Raw genomic sequence first — 20,863 nt, forward strand, 5'->3', positions numbered from 1 at the left:
CGAGAGTGCCTGTCTCTGGCTCAGCGCCAGCCAACGCACAAGAGCATATTTGAATTTCACGTCATGCACTTACTGGTATGATCTACACTCCAGGGACCAGCCTAGACAGATCACACCGGTGTGAAAGGGTTAAATTAATTGCAATAAAAATATATAGGGCCTATATATTTTTTTCCACTTTTTTTTATTGAAATCATCTCACGACCCCTGTGCCGGGGTCCCCCACTTTGGGAACCACTGGTTTAAATCATCTTCTATGGGTTCACAAGCATGTGTTGCGGGAGCTGGAGACCACTGAAAAGAGAGAAAGGTTAGAAGTAGCAGGAGAAATTACATCTTGGTAACAATAATAAAAAGACCAAAATTAAAAAAAGACATGCTTTTCCTATTAACCACACAAAAAGCAGTGAGTATTGAAACTGCTACTCAGCCAAGCAGCACATCAGCTAGTAGAGACTTGGATTGAGGTGCCTTACAGTAAGCACAATGAATGCAAATTAAGTTGACCGTTGTACTTTTTTTTTTTTTTTGATACGCCTTAGTTATTAGTTTGCACCGATAATTTTATATTATTTAGGTACAGCGTTGAACATAATTTGTCAAATCAATTTCCATCCATATCTACCGGAGTACGATGTGGGATTTAAAATACAGGTAAAATGATCGTTAAAATTACAGACAATGTGAGTAATTTCATTGTATTCTACAAAAAATGACATCCACATCCATGATGTTATCCTGTCATTAAAAACTTCATTTGAAACACGGACTGTACTATCAGCGTAGCCAGCATCGTGACTGCTACAAGCATACAGTAGACATAAGTAAATATAGTATCCATGTCAATGACTGCAAGAGCTCAAGGCCTGGCTACATGTAGCACTGCAGCCGGAAGAGCTGCGGTGAAAAAGTTGAGTCGAAGCGGGAGCAAATGAGGTTTTGCTGCGGTGAGAACTGGGGCACGGCTTTGATGATGGAGACTGGAGCTAAAGTGTAAAGGCATATGCTTAGGGCTGGCAGGTTGCGACAGAGGATTCGAAAAAATCCCCATTACAAAATTGAGTCTCTGATATGAAGGCCAAAGGAGCAAAAACCGAATGCTGAAAAACTCTGTCGTAGGTCAGGGATAGAAAGGCTGCATATATATACTTGTTGTGCTAGTTAAGATGGTTAGCAAAACGAGATGCACCTGTGCCAAATTGGATGACTATCTGATCGTGCTCCTCCTGAACCTTGTTAATAAAACCTCATATTGTGAGTTTGTGTGATCCTGAAGAAAAGGCCAAGCAAGATGAACCTGTGGATTCAAGAGAGAATAAAGAGCAGGAAAGTTCAGCGGAGAGAGAAGAGGTGAAAGGAGACACTATCTCCAAAGCACTAGCGCTGACGCTGGAGGATTTCTTCAATGATTTGGGGCAGTGGGGTGAAATCAGTGCTGACACTTGAGAATATTGGGCCAAAAAAGGTCCAAAAGACTTCCAACACACTGAATCAAAGTTTGAAGAGAGTGCCAGACGATACCCAGGTGAGTCGTTCCAACATCGATGCATAAAGACCTTTTTCGTGCATACGAATATGCTCAATGGCGAAACATCCTGTAGACAATGGTTGTGCTGCTGATTGTGGTCTTGCTATAATGGTAACTACCTTGGAATCATTGAGCAGTATGATTCTGCACCAACATGACTCTGCTGGCTAGCCATATTAGAAAGTATGCAAACTGCGGGAAAGGTCACGTTTCCTATTTGTCATCAACAACTTGCAAGTAGCTGGTGACGCTCCTGGGACAAAAGGTGCAGGACACCATCCTGAATGAAGCCAAGGAGGCAAAGTATCTTTCTGTCTCGACTGACTCAACACCTGACTTGATCAGCTAACAATTTGTTATCCAAGGGAAATGTTCAAAACTCAGAGGAATCTGGTCATGATCAACAGTCTGAACTGAGAAGGGGATGAAGGCATATGACGATATTTGTAAAACATTTGGATTTCTCTCAGAACTAACATCTTTGAGCATTAAGCAGATCGAGGAGAAAGCTAAGACTCTCATTTCCTCGTATCCTGATATGCCTAGGTAAAGTTAATCTGGTTTAGCCTTTTCTGCATTAAGTGCATTTTTTGCTATTTAGTTGCTATTGAATGTTGATGTTACATGGCTTGATGTTAATCTTGAGTTGTTACAATAATACGTTGTTATTATTATTCATGTTCAATAAAGGCTGGCTGGTTGTGTTGCAAGCAATTAAGGCTTCTTGGTCAGTCTGAGTGCGCATGTATGGTGAGTGTCAAATGCACATGCACCAATGTTGAGAAAAAATAGGCCCTTTTTGCGCTGCAGCATCAGGCCCAGTTTGTTCTTAATCTGGCCCTGTATAAGAGAGAGCTAATTTTCTCCATCCTGTTCATGTGTGTTTTTGTTCGGGAGGTTTTGCCCATGAGTGTATGACCGTGAAAACATTAAATGCCGTAAAAACTTGTCAATGGTGGGGAAGCATTGTCTTCTAAATGAGGCAATACCTCACCAATGACAGGGGGAACAGTTAAGGATTTAGAGAGGATCTGTAAAGAGGAATGGACCAAAATCCATCCAGAGATGTGTGCAAATCTGGTGACCAGCTACAAATAAAATCTCTTACCTCTGTGCTTGCCAACAAGGGTGTCTGCACCCATTACCACTGTAAATAATTTTTTTCTTGGGGATCAAATATTTATTTCACATACTGAAATGCAAATCAATTTCTAACCTTTATATAATTAGTTTTTTCTGGAATTGCTTTTTATTTATATTTTTGGATAGTATCCTGTCTCTAGCTGTGAGCAAAATTACAAAATAAGCAGGGGGTTAAAGAAATATTTTCCCCACTGTAGGTTGACTCATTGATTAACTGAATTCTGAGAGAAAAGCTCATTCTTCTGAGGAAGATATTTTTAGATAATTTGCAAAAAATATTTTTCAGTGTTGTCTCTGGATCACAATGTTGGCATAGAGTGAATGTGATGACCTCACCTTGGTGGTGCCATTATTGTTTTTTTGCTGCATTTGTTTATAAACATTCATTGTGAAAACAAAAGTTGATCCAACTGTCAGATTATCTGGCAACACCTTTTCCTGAGTGAATCAAAATGCTTTGCATATAAACTACAATAGACTTCTGAATTCTCTCAAAAATAACATTCCAGTTTCAGCAACATAATCTACAGACCCAATTTCCAAAAAAGTGGGACACTGTACAAATTGTGAATAAAAACAGAATGCAATGATGTGGAAGTTTCAAATTTCAATATTTTATTCAGAATACAACATAGATTACATATCAAATGTTTAAACTGAAAAGATTTATCATTTTAAGGGAAAAATAAGTTTATATAATTTCATGGCATCAACACATCTCAAAAAAGTGAGGACAGGGCCATGATGCCACACAGTGCTAAACCCCTCTTCTTTTTATAACAGTCTGCAAACGTCTGGGGACTGAGGAGAATTTGCTCAAGTTTAGGAATAGGAATGTTGTCCCATTCTTGACTAATACAGGTTTCTAGTTGTTGCTCAACTGTCTCAGGTCTTCTTTGTCACATCTTCCTCTTTATGATGCACCAAATGTTTTCTATGGGTGAAAGATCTGGACTGCAGGCTTGTCATTTCAGTACCTGGATCTTTCTTCTACGCAGCCATGATGTTGTAATTGATGCAGTATGTGGTCTGTCATTGTCATGTTGGAAAATGCAAGGTCTTCCCTGAAAGAGACGATGTCTGGATGGGAGCATATGTTGTTCTAGAACTTGGATATATCTTTCAGCATTGATGGTGCCTTTCCAGATGTGTAAGCTGCCCATGCCACACACACTCATGTAACACCATACCATCAGAGATGCAGGCTTCTGAACTGAGCGCTGAGAACAACTTGGGTTGTCCTTGTCCTCTTTAGTCCGGATGACATGGTGTCCCAGTTTTCCAAAAAGAACTTCAAATTTTAATTTGTCCACTTTGCCACAGTCCATTTTAAATGAGCCTTGTCCCAGAGAAAACACCTGCGCTTCTGGATCATGTTTAGATATGGCTTCTTTTTTGATGCATAGAGTTTTAGCCGGCAACAACGAATGGCACAGTTGATTGTGTTCACCGACAATGTTTTCTGGAAGTATTTCTGACCCCATGTTGTGATTTCCATTACAGTAGCATTCCTGTATGTGATGCAGTGCCGTCTAAGAGCCCGAAGATCACAGGCATCCAGTATGGTTTTCCCTGACCCTTACACACAGAGATTGTTCCAGATGCTCTGAACTTTGGATGATATTTTGCACTGTAGATGAACTTCAAACTCTTTGCAATTTTTTTCTGAGAAACTCCTTATTGATATTGGTCCACTATTTTTTGCCACAGCATTGGGGGAATTGGTTATCCTCTGCCCATCTTGACTTCTGAGAGACACTGCCGCTCTGAAAGGCTCTTTTTATACCCAATCATGTTGCACAATTGACTTAATAAGTTGCAAATTGGTCGACCATCTCTTCCATATATATTTATTTAACTTTTCCGGCCTCTTATTGCTACCTGTCCCAACTTTTTTGGAATGTGTAGCTCTCATGAAATCCAAAATGAGCCAATATTTGGCATGACATTTCAAAATGAGATTTGTAAATTATGCCATTCCTTTTTTACTCACAATTTGTTCAGTGTCCCAACTTTTTTGGAATCGGGTTTGTATAATGTCTTCTGTTAGAACAATTGGCTAGCAGAGAAAGTTTAAATAAGAGGTTAAAAAATCTGGAATTCCAAGGTTTTGAATGCACAAGAATGCTGAAAAAGTTATGAAATAAACCCTGCTTCGGTCTATAACAGCAGGGTCAATTCTTCTCAACTCAACCAGAGGGCCCCAGCTAACAATTTAGTCTTTCACCTTTTTCCCGATGAAACAAATACATAGATGAACAAGTAATCCACTATTTTTTAGATGGGAGTGGGGGTGTCAAAATGCCTGTTTTCATCTGAGTTTCAGTGCCAAATTACAGGAGGGTAAAAATCACTTCAGAAAGATATTTGGTTATGTCCCTGTCCTCTTGGTTCCATTAATAGTTCATTATCCTTCACCTGATTATTTATTTGATTCAGGTGTGTTTTATTTAGTCCCTCGTTAAGTTGTGTATTTAACGTGTAGTCTCCGCAATGTTTCTTTGTCGAGTCTTAAATGTCATTCCGTGTTGTTAGTCCTGCTATCCCAATGTTAGTGATCATCTCCTATGGTTTGCCTTATTAAAAGTCAAGTTTATGTAAGTGGTCTCTTTATCTTCCTCCGACGGACTGTGACAGTAGATTTATTTGTAAAATCTGTAGACATGTTTCTTGCATTATTGCCAGTGGTGATTATTCAGAAATGGTAAAAGCTCCTATTGCATTTCCCCCCTGTAGTTTGTGTGCCCACTCAAAAATTATTAAATCTATCTTAATATCCTTTTAGATTTTGGTTCTTAATTTTAAAGTCCCTGTAAGGTTCATTTCAAGAGATATTGGGCTTTCGGTGTGATTGAGTAATTTTTTAACTATACATTTTTAGTGGTCAAACCAAATGTGGGTCACTTTTCATACAACTGTTATGTTTTTTTTTGTTTTGTTTTTTTTTTGCAACAATTTACTTAAAGCCTTTATGTATAATGTATTATAAAAGTAATTTTAATGCATTTAATTATGCCTAGTAATGCACCTTATCATGCATCGTACAGTCTCAATAATAATTCTTACATTTCTATGTTTTGCATGTAATCATGGTTCCCCAAAGGGAATGGACGTTCCCAAAAAGCCCACTGGGAATGGCTTTGCCTGAGTGTGTCCTGAAATCAGTCCAATATATAGTGGGACATCACGGGCGGAGTGATGAATCAACTAGGATGCTTAAAAGGGCACATGGTGTAAAGCATTTGCTTCTGATAGGTTGAAAAAAGTGCTAAAATGGATACAGGAGGTCTGGCAGGGTGATGCAGAGTCTTGTTCCCTTTGGGTAATCATTGTTACATCCCTAACCTAGAGACGTCCCTCTTCATGGAACTTGCGCTGCATCATAAACACTTTGAGAACAGAAATACCAACTTCACCATATTGGCGAATGGCTGTCTAATGTCAAAGCATGTGAATCTCAAGAAGAATTCTAGAATCCAAAGTAATCCCAACATTTAGATAAGCCATTCCCAACCATGTTCCTTGAGGCCCCCCAGCTCTGCATATTTTGTATGACTCCCTTATTAATTCAAGTCTTGTTGTCTCTACTAATGAGCTGATGAGATGAATCAGGTGTGTTAAATGAAAGAGACATACAAAATGTGCAGGGCTTGGTGGCCTCCAGAAACAAGATATAAGAAGGCCATACCTCGAGTTGAGTCGGCCCTGACCCCCAGAGGTGAGGGGTGAACAGGGTGCGCATAAGCTAGGGAGATAGACTCAAAAATCCACCTACTTATTGTCTATTTAGTCATCAGGAGAAATTGGGCAGACCAAAGCAGACAAAAAAAAGTTTATCAATTTTCCTCCACAGCTCTGTGGATGAAGATGTCCAACACTTGAATTGAACACTCCAAATTAAGCTTCTCTAGGTCTGGCTGAGTGACCACTCATGAACGCTCCCCAGCCAATGAGGGATGCATCCATTGCAAGCATTACACAATAACAAGGATGCCTCAACACGAGACCCTGGGACAGGAACCAAGGCTTCTTCACATGACTAAGGCACGAAGGCATCAGCACGTGACCGTGACCAAGCGAAACGGTGTTCACAGTGAGTGAATGGCCTAGCTTGACACCGTTTACGGCTGCAAGAGTCGAATCAATACTAAGAGAAGACCGATGTGCCCACATCATCATCACAGCCCACTTCATGCCAAGATAAAAAGTAATCTGAACTGGAGAAATTATACTTTTCTTGGCATTGAGCCTTAACCACAGCTCTTTCATATGGGCAAGGATGACATCTGCTCTGACTGGGCTAAGATCAGCCAGTCATGGATGTGGTACTGTATACAAATGCCCTGGAGTCTAAGAGGAGCCAAGGCAGCATCTGCACACAGGTTAAAGTGTGTCAGGACCTCTTTACCAAAGCCTTCCTAGAGAGAATGACAGTGCTCAGATCCGCTTTCTCTCTAGTTGGCTTCAGCTGAGAGCACTGCCCTGACCCCTGCTCACTCTGAGAGGGAGCTCAGAAAGTGACACTCTTCTTTTGCTGCACGCTGTATGAGGAGCTGGAGGATGGTTTGGGCTGCTCATGCCCAGCAAGCCCCTGAGACCTGGAGTTGGAGGAACCAAGAACTTTCCTGAAACCTCTCAACAATAGACCTCACTGCATCGCCAAATAGGACTGGATAAAGAAGTGGGGTATCAAAAGGAAGAACTGGTCTTTATCTTTCATTTCTGACAGGTTCAAGCAGAGATGGCTTTCCGTGGCCACCAAGGCTGTCACAGCGATATGGATTAAAAGAGAATTCACTTATCTTAGACGTTGATTTCAGACATTTCTGAAGTGCACTGCAACAGGAAACACTGCCAAATATTTGAATGTTGAGTAGGAGAGAACCAATCAGCTGTGCCATGTGATAATGATATCATTGTCATATTAAGTTAGATATATTGGAATAGAGATTCATGCTAGAAAATTGTATATGTCATCAGTTTAACCGAAAAAAAAATATATATATATATATTTATAATTAGAAATATTATATATAATTTTATATATATATATATATATATATATATATATATATATAAAACTCATACAAACAAACATCACTGATGCTGTGTGAGAAAATGGATATGTGGTGAGAGTTGGCAGCCCTGGTTTTCAAAGATTAAGATCAACCTACCATAAGATGCTTTTTCAGATGTGTGTTGAATCCATTTGCCGTGAGAAGGTTTGTTGCATGTAAACGTTCTGTAGGTTGCATTTCACTGTCCTTTTTCACATTTATCAGTAAAATTGGCTTTGTATTTCTGTGTCAAAAACACATTACGTGGATGGGTTTCTGATTTCCTCCGCATTTTTGTGAGTCCTGGTCCTAGTCTGGCAGTTGCTAATTAAATAGGCTGCACACGTTATTTAAAGGGTTTCCCGGGTATTAAGACTTGTATGGCTTAATTTAATGAAAGTATGTCTCTTACTGAAATATGTAGTATTGAATCTATGAAATGTTATTTTAAAAAGCAACAACATTGTTTTATACACATTTTGGACTAATATATTTTTTTGGGGGGACCATTATTTCAATGACATAAAATGGTTGCAGTCAGTGAGCTACTGGCTTTTTACCAGAACACAACTCTGAATACAATACTGATATGATGATCATGGATATAAGCACAGGCTTAAACCACATGTTGTACCATCGATTTTTCCCAACAAGGAGGGTAAACATCTCTGGATGTCAGGGGTAATCCATGCTGAGTAACTTGTTCAGTGGCCACATCATGTCAAGCTTCAATGTAAAGGACTTGGCATGACAACAGTGATAAGATCCAAATGCAAGCTTTATTTGACAGATAGTTGTCAAGACAGGGAGGGTCCAACACCAGCAAACAACTATGTCCAGGGCAAGGCAAAAGAGTAATCAAATAAAGGCAATGGTCAGGGAAGGTGCAAAAAATCAAGGAAACAGTCCAAGGTCCAAAAACAAGTGATGGGCACGAATCATTGCTTCATGAAGCTTCGAAAAATTTATGAATCTTGTGTTTCGGAGCAGGTGTCAAACCGGCCAGGTCACGTGCTTTGAGCAAATTAATTATGTCTCTGTCACAATGATCAAGCATGATTTATAAACTGAGTGGACAGATTGCAAAACCGTCACCACGGACTGATTTTTTTTCTCCTACAGGTGACGTGCCGGGCTCCATAGATTTCAAATGCATTCACAAGCAAAATTCCTCACAATTCCCCTCGTGCACAAAAGATCACTGAATCTATTGCATTTGCATAGAAAATCAAATTGAGAATCGAAATCGAAAATCAAATCAAGAATCAAAATCGAATCGATTTGAGAGCTTGTGAATCGAAATTGAATCGATCTGGAACATCTGAATCGATACCCAGCCCTAACTCTAACCCAGCGCAGGAATCTCAGGTGGGCAAGGAATAACTTCCAGACCATTGAAGCTGCAGTAACTCTAACCCAGTAAAGGAATCCCAGGTGGGCGAGGAATAACCATGAAAAATACCAACTGGACGAGATAAGGAACAACAACTAGACAGGAGAGACAGGACAAGAATTAACGAACCAACAACATGACCAGGATTGCCAGCCAAACATAAAGGCAGCGCAAATGAGTTGCAGCTGGCGCTTATAGACTGCAGCTGCAGTGCTACAGTAGTTAACAGACGCAGACAATCAGACAGAGACGCAAGATGAACGCACAGACCAATGAACCGTGACAGTCACACTGTTTCAAAATGTTTCGAAACTCCAATGGTTCACCACTAGGGGATGTTGATCACAAAGTGAACTTATGAACCACTTCTGGTTGCCCAGTTATTCATTTGACATGAAATCCCACAAAATTTATTATAAGAAAATCAAGAATTCTGGGATAGGTTTTAAAGGTTAAATAAAAGACAACTTCCCTTTAACACAGATGGCTATATAGTAATGCCCTCTAAAGGGAGCTCATGGGTTTTATGACTGGAGAACATGACAGTCGGCATCATGCCAGGTTGACATTTGCCGTTCCTTGTCACTGCTGTTTGCAAGCACTTTCAGTAGCTGTGGTCTACTAAAAACATCAAAGGCATCAGGGATAAAGTGGAGAGAACAAAGACATGGGTCTGCAGTAAAAAGTATTCTTCCATTGGCCTCTTCCCATTATTTTTTACCCTCTTCTTTTCTCCTCTTCTTATCGTTAGGAAAGCAGTTAAGACTTACGTTGCTTCTCTTGTTGCCCTTTGACTGAAAAATTATAACCAAAAGCCACACAATATTGCATCTAGGGCTGTCACGATATTAGATTTTTCATATTACGGTTATTGTGGCCGTAAGAATTCACGATATCGATATATCGTGATATCAATAGAAACATTGGGGGGATGAAAGATATCAGTCAAATGATTTTTTACTTTGTAAAAGTTTTTCATTGTTCATGTTAGTTCACAGTGCATTAATGTTTACAAACATTGATTTTAATAATGCATTAGAAAATGCTGAAATTAACATGAACTAAGATTAATTAATGCTGTGGAAATATCATTATTAATGTTATTTATATATGTTAACTAATGGACCTTATTGAAGAATGACTGTAGATGAGGCATTAAGTGCATGGCACTGAGACCAATTAAATTTTTTACAGAGTTTAATGTAGCAATGTGGTTGCTCAGTTTTTCAAGAGCAGTTTTAATCGTGTGACTGTTAATAGATTTGAACAAAGAAATAAAATGTTACTACACACAGGCCATATAGATTGCAAAAACAAAAATAAGACAAGTAAAGAAAATGCGGTACTTATTAAAATAATCACTCGTTACTTCAATACATGAACACAGAAAACCGCTGTTAACAGGTTAATATAACTTTTTAACTAAAAAAAAAATAGAATATCATGGAAAAGCTAAGTTTCTTACAGTCTAGATTCATTGCACACAAACTGAAATATTTCAAGAGTTTTTTGTATTAATTCTGATGGTTACGACTTACAGCTTAGGAAATTTGAAATTCAGTATCGCAAAAAAATTCAATATTACATTTTAAGCTGTATTAGTTTGATTAATTTTGAGTATAAATAAAGGGTACGTCTTGGGCTAGTTTAGAACATGCAACCACAATTATGGGAAAGACTACTGACTGAGTTGTCCAGAAGACAATCATCAACACCCTCCATAAGGAAGGTAAGCTAAAGATGGTCATTGCTGTAAGGGCTGGCTGTTCACAGAGTGCTGTTTCAAAATATATTTATAGAGTTAACTGGAAAGAAGAATTGTGGTAGGAAAAGGTGCACAAACAACAGGGATGACCACAGACTTGAGAAGATTGTCAGGGAAAACAGTAAATCGTGGAATCAAAACCTGTCAAAATAAGAGTTCAGTTTAATTTGAAATTGTAACAAAAATAAATTGCTAAACTTATTTCTAAAAATATTCTAAAATTAATGATAATAATGAAACTTTATTTTAAAAGGAATAACCACACGTTTTTTTTTTTCATAGTTTAATTTCTACAGTAAACCTCTCAGACAAAATACAGTAATTGCGTTCGTTGTTGTTTGGGAACACAGTTATAAAATTTACAGTTTACACAGTAAAATTATACAGAAATGCTTTGATGACAGACCTTGCTCGGGCATTTCAGAAAGACCAAAACAACATTTCAGACGTTGTGTAATGATATTGGACCACTAGTTAGTTAAGTTATCCCATCTCATCGTGCAAAGACACATGACTTCGTTGATGTGCATGGTGGAATTTATTCAGCAAATGTATATGTGACAGCAAATGTTTTTTTATCGGATAAAACGTTTATCCTACTTAATTGTGTGCATACATTTTTTATGAAAATTTTTTGAATTTATGCGCATCTTGATATTTCCATCCACCATATTTTTATGCAATATTCCAAAATAGGTGGTTGGAAACATAGCTAATGGGATGTGTTTTAGTACAGGACAACGCTTAGCTTCAACACTCCTTCAACCACCCCAGTCCAAAGATGATCTGACCATTTCTGCATCACACCCAGAGAGTTTTTGATATTACATGGCAATACTAGAAGGCTGGAGTTTAGTGTAAACTGTTCATTATAACAGGAGCGACACCATGTAGATGTGGTGTCAGTTTAGGTCACTTTTTCACTTATTCTTTATGAACGTATCAGATTTTCTTATGAATTATATGATGATTCTGGCAGTAGGGTTTGTGCCTGTGGTGAGCCAAGTTCATGATCTTAGAGACTGCCCTCATGACAGCTATTTGGAGTTGAATGTCACTGTCAGGGGCGCTGCTAAGGATTTTGGGCCCCATGAAAAGAATCTTGACAGGGCCCCCAACACAACTGAGAGTTTTTTCATATAAATTTACATAAAATCATGCGCTTTTATGGTATTTTGACTATCATTCTCATATATTTAAGTCAATCAGACAATTGAACTCCACATGTCCACACCTGTAATTGGTCTTCTGTAATACTGCACTACTACAGTACTGTATAATGTATATACTGTACATAGTACGTGTCATATAGTGTATTCACATATATTTATATTTGTATGAAAGTACTGTATGGCAATGACAATAAAGTTATCCTAACCTAATATTTTTAACATGACAGTTGAAATGTAACGGAAACACTGAGCACTCTTAATACAATGAAATGTATTTATATTTATTTGCTTCAACACTGATACTGAAATTTCTAAATAAAACTCTTCAATTTAAAAAAACAGGAAATACAATCTGTGGTGAAAAAAAAAAATCTCAGCAAGAAAACACCACCATAAAACAAAATGACCATATAAAATTTCTAATAATTTAAACAGAACTTGCATAATATACTATATCAAAGAATCGCCAAGGTATAACATAGATGAGTCTGACTTAGTCTTTCCACATCATTTCTAATCTCTTGTACTTGCTAAACATTTCTAAACAAAAATCCAATGTTTTCAGCTGCAAAATCATTAATCAAATTTTTGAAGTCGAGCTCTCTAGCCAACTCGCTCTAAATGGAAAGCATAGCAAGACTGCAAAGCTTTTCTTGAGACATTGTAGACCTCAAGTAGTAATACAACTCCACATCATCTTCAAAAGATGCACAGAAACCTCACAAACAGCTGATAGTAGTTTGGACAGTAGCTGGCAGAGGATTTTTATCAGAGTTAGTCATAATAACTATATAGCAATTATTACTATCTATATTAACTATCTAGCTGTATTTTTATTTACTTTCAGTGCACATACAACCATTATTCTCTTACTATACTTAATTATATTAATATTATAGGCATACTGACATACTTCATGTAAAATTAATATGACATTCGTTTTACACAAAATAATAATATATCTGTATATAATACAACAATAACACGGTTCTGCACAAGCAATTGCTATATTATATAATTTAGATTAACAATATACATTTACACACAAACACACACACACATCGAGTAGTTGTATGCTATGCTGATACGCGAGTAGCAAAAAAAAAAAAAAAAAACAGAAATGTTTGATTTCACAACCTTTAGCTCGTCGGCTATATACTAGCCTATGAAATATGTAATTTAAACAGTGGTGGACGAAGTACACAAATCAAGTACTTGAGTAAAAGTACAGATACATATGTTAAAATATTACTCCAGTAAAAGTAAAAGTACTCCTTTTTCAATTTTACTTAAGTGAAAGTACAAAAGTACTCAATTTTTTATGTACTTAAGTAAAAAAGTACTGAAAGATAGATTTTTGCAATTTTATATAGGCTACTTAATTTAATTTTATATTAGCAAATTTTTTTTATAATCCTACTGCTCAAAATATCTTGGATTTTTTCAAAATAACCACTATATGGAGTCAAGATATATTTTTGTTGTTGATATGGACTACACTGATGAGAGTAATGCTCACTGTGAAGCTTACACTGTGATGAACCTGAGAGAAAACAGAGATGACCATCTGATTTTCACCAGTAAGAAAAAAGTATTTTAAAGTTTGTTGTTTTACAGAACATCAAAGTTACAGTAAAGACCAAAAGTTTGGACACACCTTCTCATTCAAAGAGTTTTCTTTATTTTCATGACTATGAAGATTGTAGAGTCACACTGAAGGCATCAAGGGCTATTTGAGCAAGAAGGAGAGTGATGGGGTGCTGCTGATGACCTGTCCTCCACAGTCACCGCACCTGAACCCAATCAAGATAGTTTAGGGGTGAGCTGGACCGCAGACAGAAGGCAAAAGGGCCAACAAGTGCTAAGCATCTCTCACGGTTCATTTGAATCAGTGAGTGGTCGACTCCAGAACAGCTGCAATCGGATCATTCTAATTCATAAACGAATTGTTTGGTTTGATTCGCGATCCGATTTAAAAGTTTATTTTGAAAAGACTCAGTTCGGTCCATAGACAGTAAAAGAAATGGACACAGCGACCCCATTGGAACTCAATTGAGACAAATGAAGCCCAGTTTTAGCGTTTTTTAGCACTTCCGTTTCTGACGCGCAGACTCAAACGAAGCTTGACGACGTCAGCAACCTGTCTGACAGATGTAAATCTTCTAGTAGCTGTGCGTGCAAACTGCCATCGTTAATCTTACAGAGACGGCGAGCTTGAGCGGGGAGTTCTTTGGCGTGAGTGAGCAGGAGTAAGTATTCTGATTAACTATTTTGTATAGTATTTTAAAATGTAACGCCAGTACGCCATATTAAGTTAATTGCCTGCGAGCTTCTCCTCCTGTCTGTACGGTAATGCGACAGAGAGCTGAGTGGTTATGACGCAATCGTTAGCCTATTTTTACAAAAACTGTTTCTACGGGGCCATAATGTAACATAGAAGGTAATGGAGCCCTTTATACATTGTCGTGTATCTTTAGAAATAAATAATGGACAAACAGAGTCTTTAAACGCCTCAGATGTAAAGTTATTCGCTGTCAAAGTGACGCCAAAATGAATGGGAGTCAATGGGAATGCTAACGCAAGTGAAGTTCTGCTAAAAGATGGCAGCCCCCACCCGACTTCAACTTCCGGTCGAGTTCCTTGCCCCTTGGTTCGGTCATGATGAATCAGATACCGCTTCTGCGTGTCGGAGCACGTGATATATTATAGGGAGTAACGATATGTTTATGAAATGTAGTGAAGTAAAAAGTACGATTTTATGCTTTGGAATGTAGTGAAGTAAAAGTAAAAGTTGCTCAAAATAAAACTACTCCAGTAAAGTACAGATACTTGAAAAATGTACTTAAGTACAGTAACGAAGTAAAGCTACTCCGTTACTGTCCACCACTGAATTTAAAGTACATAAATGGTCATTATAGCAAAGTTCCAACGACAAAAATAAAAACGCGATTTAGCAGGTATTGTAATAATCAGACGCTAAAAAATAATACCCTTTAAATGTTCGTTGAGCCAATGGGATCACTCGGGGTCCTTAGCGGACTCGATTTCTCATGACAGGCTGTTTGTGTTGTCTTGGTTACGGAATACAATTTGGGCGGACTGAACCATTTTATGATAATCGAGAGGGGGAGAGGGGCCCACGGACGTTTGTGTTTCCTCAACAAATAATTTTTTTGACACCAGGAAACAGCAAATAGAATAATTTAAACTTAATAATTTTTACTATCAAATATTATTTTTTAGCACCACAATTTTATTGGGGGGTTCTTTGGGCCCCCTCTTAGTCATGGGCCCCGAGAATCGTCATCGTTTACCCCCCCTTTACAGCGCCCCAGGTCACTGTCATCCTGAACTGAATGGGTCCCTTTGAGAGGAAGGATCCTGGAGCTATAGACCAAGCACATTTGTTACAACAACAGGCTTCAGTTTGTGGCAGGAACACTAAATCATCCAGACGTTAAACAATGAGGGAAGGCGTTATTTATAAACAGTTCACATTCTTTGTGGCCTAATGACTGTGAGTAGAGTGGATAGTGATTATTTTTACCAATAATTAATTAAAGTGGGAAAGTGCATTAAGAAGTTTAAATCCCTAAGTATTAATTTTTGTCATAACTGTCCCATCTGTGCAATGTATCATATCTTAAATCATATGAATCAATGATTTGGCTCAAAAAAGGCAACAACAAAAAACCTTAGACTTAAATTGACTGAGCCATATCTAGTGATCAAAATATATTTTTTTGACTTGGGTCAATTAGTGCACGTTCACTTTTTCAGCATTGTTGAAGTATTTTGTCCATTCACTTTTCCCAACGGGAACCAAATCAACCATCTATGGGAGGGGGGAATCAAACAATACAAACTTTTATTGAAGCCAAAAAGCATTTGAAAATCAGACAAAGGTGTAAATAAGACTGTGTACTTGACAGCTTTAATTAACAAACAAACTAAAGTCCCATGAAGCATATCAACTGACATAAAAAAAAATCCACCATTAATTCCATTTGTTAAGGATGAAAATTTTTCAAATTAAAAAAAATTTAAATTAAATTCATGCATTTAGCAGACGCTTTTATCCAAAGCGACTTACAGTGCATTCAGGCTATCAATTTTTACATATCATGTGTTCCCGGGGAATCGAACCCCCAACCTTGCGCTTGCTAGCACAGTGCTCTACCAGTTGAGCTACAGGAACACAAATAATAAGATAGCTTGAACAGATAGCTTCAACAATGCATACCAATGTGCAACAACCTCAGAGCTCACAACAGGGAAAGTTACTTTTAAAAGTAATGCATTACAATATTGTGTTACACCCTAAAATGCAATTAACTGCATTACTGTTTATTGAAAGTAATACAATACAAGTTTATTTGTATACCACATTTAAAACAACTGGTGTTGACCAAAGTGCTTTACAAGGCTAAAAGAAACCGACAATAATGACACAAAACATATAAGCACTAGAGAAACAATAAAATTAAGATAAAAATAAATAAGCTAGTATGTAATGTGTTACTTTACTTTTTGGGCTAGGCTTATTTAAATAAATATATATATATATAAATGTTCTGGTTTTGGCAAATGTAAAACCCTTTCACACCAAAAGTGTGAAATAAATAAGGCTCAGGCTGAAGGAAATGTAAATTCACCTCTGTACTGTACAGAGCGCAGCTGAAACAAACCTTTCAGCTGTGTTTTGCCTTTTTGGATTGCATGAAGAAGAGGACACTCATTTTTTGCTTATTATTGGTATGCTTGAATTCAATCATTGAAGGTCAACAGCAAAGACATTGGATGATAAATGGGATTAAATACATAAAGGATATTTATGTAGTTAGCGACAGTTTCGAAACTTGAAAGCTCTCTATAAGAAACTTCTCAACCCAGCAACCACCTTAGAAACTACCCATAATGCCTCGACCACCCAGGACACTCCAGAATTGTGGTGGTAGTTTTTGTAGAAATAGCACCACTTACTTATCCAGTTTTGCCAACCCTTTTATCCCTAAGTGTATTTATAATGCCTTCTAGATGTTTATCAAGTCATTACAAATATAATAAAAGTATAATAAACTACAGTTTCCTTATTTCTCAGTTCTCTTCTTTGAAATACCAGCCTGATCTCATAGCAATTTGTATATATATTTTTTAATCGTACAAATTTGTACGACCTCACTTGTATAAATTCATACAATTCGTGCTAAATCGTACATATTTTACATATTCGTAAAAAATCATGTGAGTGAGGTCGTATGAATTTATTCGAATTAGTCACCTCATAAAAAATACGTACAAATTTGTCGTGAGATATTGTTGGTAATAAACCAGATTATTTTTCTCACCTCCTCTTTTGAAGCTCTAAATGTATAGTCTTTATTTCCCATGGAAAAAATAGCGGTCGCAGATCTCAGTCTTTGTTTAGGCATTTTATTTTTTATTTTGTTCTGTCACACAGTGTTTTGTAGCTGAATGGCTCTCAGAGCTCTTCTTATTTGATTTGACTACATCTATACGACTGGTATTATTGTGATAGGTTTACATCACTTCATTGTGGATATTAGACTTTACTTTAAAAAAAATCTTTGATCTCAAAGCAAATGCCATCTATTATGGACTCTATTCAAGACATTCTAATATTTACTCTCAATATTTGACCAGATTATTGAATGTAAATATGACTAACAAATTACATTTTAACAATCTCTGTTGCGTGCTTTACTCTTATCTCATCTACTTCACTCCATCTTATCGTATGAGTAGGTTTGGTACTAACTGGTACATGCTTATATCTTCTCACTATGCCTGGATTTGTGCATGTGTGTTTTATGACAGCCTTTTATGCATTCCAAACACTGTGTGTGATCTGACTGTGTTTGCATGGCAAACATCATAGTAAAACGTTATCTTCCTTATCACATAAACTGAGCGGCAAAACTTGGTGCGTTCCTGTCTTGTTTCCAGACTTTTTTTACATAGAAGTTATAGTAGTAATTTTTAACAGAAGTACACACACAAACCTTTCATTACTGAAATTCACTTTATTTATTTTTTCAGTATTTTTTCAGAACAGTGCACTTACATTGTTGTTGACTCACTCAGTCCTTAGCAAGGAGGATATGAGTGTTTCTGGATAGATGTTCTGTAGCACTATTTTTCAGCTGCTTTTTGCTGGAGGAGGAGTGTCTTTCTCTTGATTTTTTTTAAGTGTTATGCTTAGTCAAATAATAGTTTGAATTGTTTTGTTTTTTTCTAGAAACTTTGGTCACACTTTATTTACATTCCAATTACTATTAACTATGACTTTTGCCTCAATAAATTCATAATTTGCTGCTTATTACTAGTTAAGCCCCTTTCACACTGCCATTCCGGCAAATACACAGGTAAAGTGTTCCGGCAACTGTTCCCGGGCCGCTTGATTTTGCACTTTCACACTGCCAGTGATTACCCGGGATATGTGCGTGCACAACCCATAAATATCCTGTAATGACACGTGACATCAGGGCGTAATGTACGAGTCGAAAACGTTAGGCACGTTATACTTAAACTGACGCAAGCAAACGATCTCTGCGTCAGCGCGGAAAGTGAGGAACTAACTGATCTCTGCTTCATTACAGTTTGCGCATATTTTTTCTTCCCGAACGTTGATCTTCCTTCAAAACAGCCGGTAAAAGAGTCGCGCGATAACATGCGTCATCACTTTGACACGGCATTAGATCTGGCTTTTGTTCACACAGCCCTCGTCTCGGGTTGAACCCGGCAATGTTACTAGGTCCCCGACCTGGGTTCAATACCGGAATCAATCCCGGGACGTGTTTGCTTTCACACAGAAGTGAAAGCCGGACCCGGCAAATTGCCGGAACATTGCCGGGTCCGACGTGCAGTGCGAAAGGGGCTTTAGTAATGTAGTTGGTTAGGTATGTTTTAGGATTAAGTGATCTAAAATATGGTCATGCAGAAAAAGACATTAACCCTTTCACTGCCCCTGAGTTTGGTTCTGAATGTGGAAGAAATGTGGAAGCCCTGAATGTGGAAGAAAAAGATGCATAACCAACTGAGAGAAATGCAGCTTTATGGGATTGTCAAAATAAAATTGCATGCATGTATGCAAACATCAGATAAATTTGTTCATGAGGGATAATGCATGTACAGTATGTTCTGTGTGATTTCAGACTAATGTCATGTTTTTAGTTGTTCAGTTCAACATTCTCAGAAGTCTTAACTGACATTATAATTAATTAATTTACTCTAACACAATAGATATCATTAAAAAAAATGCTGCAATAAACTAAAGGACAAAGAAAGGATTAATATGTAGGTAAATCTAGAGGTAAATCTGCTTTAAAAAGTATTTCATGTCCGAACACGGCCACGGTTGAGTTGCATTGAGAGACACCTTCAAACGACACGTTCAATGCTCTTTACATATTCTAAAGAAATGTGCCTGTCTACACATATAAAATAAATGAATTCAAAAGGATCACGTTAACTCGGACAAACAGTGTGTGTGAACACAAATTTCATGTGTTCTGTTTAAAGACTTTTGGCCTCATCGGCCTTCCATACCATCAATCGGTTTTAACTGCACTCAGTGTGAAAGGGCCTTAACGCTATTTATTTAGCAACTACTTGTCAACAACTTCTGCTAACCCTATAACAAGACACACCAATACTATAATACGAGTGCTGCTAGTTGACATACAGTGTATAGTTGTCAAAGCGTACTAAATGTGATTTCTTTATTACACCATACAGTGCTCTGAGACTTTTTTTTTTCTTTTCTTCACATCGTAAAAAGATGACTTGCATGTATATATAGTGATCTAACAGGCAAAGTGATTAATGGAACACAGCCAAGAGCCTCAAGTGTCTCTGATTGCTTGACATGAGATTTATGAAGAGTCTTTTGACTTCTGCCCTGTACAGTCCATTAAAGAGCCATTGCTCATCCTGCACATATTTCAGAGGGAGTGAGATGAGTTTTTACTGAGGTTTTCAGAACTCATGTTTGCTAATCAGTCCTTGCTCACGAAACACACTCGGCTTAGTGCACATCATTACTCAACATTATTATTTTTAACACTCTGAGAAATGTAAAATAATTGCAGATTGGTTAATGCTGATACAAGCTCCTTCAGCAGAACAGAAAGTACAAACCAAAAGCAAAGGGGAAAAAAAAACCATACACTGTCAACATCTGTGTACATTGAAAATAAATCAGTGATATCATTATATTTAAAAGCTATAATAATTTGCTTCATTAAAACGGTTTGAGTAGTTCGGACGTGTATTACTTCACTTAAAGGTGTCTGGTTTGCTCTGTCGAGTACCTACAAAACTATTTTAATCTTTTGTCAGCCTATTTACGCTTCCCGTATCTAAAAGGGCGACGCCGTGTGCCTCATGCAAGTTATCAGTATCAGTGTAAATACTGTAACTAGAGAAACAATTGAAAATATCTGTGAAAAGAGTATTTTAGAACTGAAAATAGGTCAAGAATTGTATTTCAGATAAGAAATGAACACAAGGGGTATTATGGTGTTAATATAGAATATAGAGTTAAATCTGCATAGAACAGAATCATATCTAAATCCCCAATTAATCCGTTATTCAAATTCACAAGAACAGATAAACCTAAAATAAGATCATTTTAACACACGCCAAACAGTAATGAAAATAGTTTAAAAATAATTATGTGAATGCAGATAATGTGTGATTTATGATTGAGTCATATCTTTATTGGAGCCGGCCCTAGATCAACAGTTCTCTGTCAGACATATCTACAAAGCCAGGACTCTGTCA

Source organism: Carassius gibelio, chromosome B2 (assembly GCF_023724105.1).
Source record: "Carassius gibelio isolate Cgi1373 ecotype wild population from Czech Republic chromosome B2, carGib1.2-hapl.c, whole genome shotgun sequence".
Taxonomy (NCBI): Eukaryota; Metazoa; Chordata; class Actinopteri; order Cypriniformes; family Cyprinidae; genus Carassius; species Carassius gibelio.